This window comes from Lissotriton vulgaris, chromosome 1_1 (assembly GCF_964263255.1).
Source record: "Lissotriton vulgaris chromosome 1_1, aLisVul1.2, whole genome shotgun sequence".
NCBI classification, from domain to species: Eukaryota; Metazoa; Chordata; class Amphibia; order Caudata; family Salamandridae; genus Lissotriton; species Lissotriton vulgaris.
Genome location: NC_141685.1, coordinates 42,906,498 through 42,909,475, shown reverse-complemented (window position 1 = coordinate 42,909,475; position 2,978 = coordinate 42,906,498).

The following is a 2,978-nucleotide window of genomic DNA, read 5'->3' as shown; positions in this document are numbered from 1 at the left end:
TTGCACTACGTGCCTGCGCCACTGAAATCCTTGCACTGCCCCTACCTGCCCTCCACTGCCAGGGCATCGAGATCTGGTGTCCGTTGCAGGGCAGAAAGGCAAATTCCTCTTCTTGCCACTACATCTTCACTGGATGGGGCTTGGAATAAACCAGATCCTTCTCTGCACCCCTCTTCTCAGCCAGTCATCTATTAAACTGTACTCCTCCCAGAGCAGGCTCTGCTATCCACCCCTGCTAGGGCAGCTCCTGTTGCTCCAGGGTGGACCTTACAAAGCATGTTAACAAATTGCTGTATTTAGTGCATGCCTTCGGGTCCCTCACCTCTGTCCTGAGTAGACTCTGCCATGGATGCTGTATCCTGTCCTTGCCGTTGGGTGGACAGAGTAGAGAATGTACCGTCTGTAGCCTGTCCCTGTAGAGGGTGCTTTACCGTCACGCCTGTGTGGCCCCGGTACAGCTTTACTGGCTGCCTGTAGTTAGTGTATGACATGGGTTAGTGGAGTTGTTTTTTTTCTTTACTCCTGGGGGGAGTAAACCGGAGCAATGAAATTCTGACATTTCCATTTCACTTATAATTGATGATCATAACTAACTCACTCTCAATAACTCACTCACTAACTCTCTCACTCTCACTAACTCAATAACTCTCTCTCACTAACTAACTCACTCGCTAACTCTCTCACTCTCACTAACTCAATAACTCTCTCTCACTAACTAACTCACTCGCTAACTCTCTCACTCTCACTAACTCAATAACTCTCTCTCACTAACTCACTCTCACTAACTCTCTCACTCTCACTAACTCTCTCACTCTCACTAACTCAATAACTCTCTCTCACTAACTCAATAACCCTCTCTCACTATGTCACTCGCTAACTCTCTCACTCTCACTAACTCTCTCACTAATTTTAGCACTCTTACTAACTAACTCTTTCAATCTCTCACTATCTCTCACTAGTTAACTCACTTAATCTATCACTCACTAACTAAGTAACCTTCACTCTCCTGTTATTTATACCACCCCTTTAACAATAAACACCATAAAAAGCAATGATTAGAACAGGCAGATGCAAGTTGCCAGCATTCAAACATAAAAAAACCTAAAATCATTACTTCTAATTATTAGTTTTTTACCATCGTCATTTTGTTGTACATTATACATCATAACTAAACTAACAAAAATGCTTCTCACACTTCTTTATTATAACATTTCAGCATACTGCAGACTTCTGCACAACACAGCTTAAAAACTTGTTGTCACTATTAAATTAGCTTCACACATTCCCTTTATTGCTGGATTTTGAGTCCCCAGGGGGCTGCTGCAGGAGCCTTGCTGTCACTAGATGGGGCGTGGCCAGCCACAGTCATTTGCATACCCAGAAGCCTCTGCGGCAAACACCCGATTCATCAGTCCAGGCGACACAGGCGTTTGTTTAATAGCAGAAGGAGTATTTGTAGCTGTGCACGCAAAGGCATTCATGAAAGTTACCGACACGTCACCGCTGTAAAGTCACCCTACTAGTAGGAAGTGATATTTTGTATCGTGATTGCGCGAACAGATCCACAAGTTCACCAAACTTTGGGTTATACCATTTTGTTGATCACGCGCACTCCGAGGGGCCGTGAGAAGCGGAAAGTTTGTACCAATTTTTGGAGAGTTTCTGTACAAGAAACTCCATCTTCGGTTGAAATTGAAATGTGAGTTTACTGGGGACGGTCGGGCCTCCTCGGCTGCTGAGGAGAGGAGACTCCCACAGGCGCCACCGGAAGGCGTCACAGGGTCACGTGACGCAGTACGAGGCGAAGGAGCGGGAGGCCAACCTTGCTACCTTTGAACCCCCCAATCAAAGGGGGTTCACCTGAAGCCCTTAGGGGGCTCAAGGGGATTTAAGCACCGCCGCTCCCCAACCAGAAGCACAACGTCTTCGAAGGAGCTGGGAGAGCGGCGCGACAACAACATCGTTTGAAGAGGACCGACTGCGGCAGGAGGCGGCGAAGGACGGCCAAGGCAGAAGGACGACCCCCACAGAGAGGCGCGCCGGTCAAGTTCTCCACCCAGCTCCCCGGGACCCCGAGGCCGAGTGACCCGAAGCGACGGAGAAAGACGACGAGCTCGGCGGCCTTGCCGAGCTCCAGCGCGGTAAGCAACTGTCCAGTTTGGAGCGCGCATTGAGCCGCTTCATCAGACGAACGGCACACACGTGCAAGGAAGTTCAAAGGCGGGTCCGGAATTCCTTCTGACCCAGCGGCGCAGACTAACCCGCAGACACCAGACCTAGGCCTTGGGGACAACATGGCGGAAGATCAGCCAGGAGACATGGCGGAAGTGCTGAAGAAAATCCGCGAGATATCGGCGGTACACGGCGACGAATGGCTCCAGCCCCATTTGGCCAAAGGAAAGGAGAATAGGCCGGACGGCCAGGCGGAGGAAGAAGCAGGCCCGTCAGCACCCAAGAAGCCTAAGACCACGCCGAGAAAGAAGACATCCAAGAGGAACCCCCCAAAGAAAGTGCGCCAGAAGCTCCCGCCGCCGAGGTCAGACGACAGCAAGCAGGGTGAGACGAACGGCAGAGCGGTTAATGGTGAGCATATTAGTACCATTGTAAAAGAATGCTTGAAATCGCTCGCTCCGACGTTACTGAACAGCGTGGGGCAGGGGGCGGCGGGGCCCAGGGAACAACGCTCTGACGAGACGGGGGGCTTAACGTGGCATATGATTGATCCGGGGTGGGCCCGGCAGTCAAGGGTGCAGGAGCAGGTGGGCCTGTCCCCGCAGGGTGATCAGGTTTCCCCATTACCCGGGTGGGGGTACAATACTGGGTCCGGGAGCCCGGGGTCGGGGGGGCTAGGCAGTGACCTGTACGCCAGACCATCCCCCGGCCCTGCCTCCTTGACGACGAAAGCCACGGGGCTCGCGTGCCTTATTCCTCTCGCAGTGAAAGAGAGGATATGGCGCAAGGAGTTCATCAATATATTC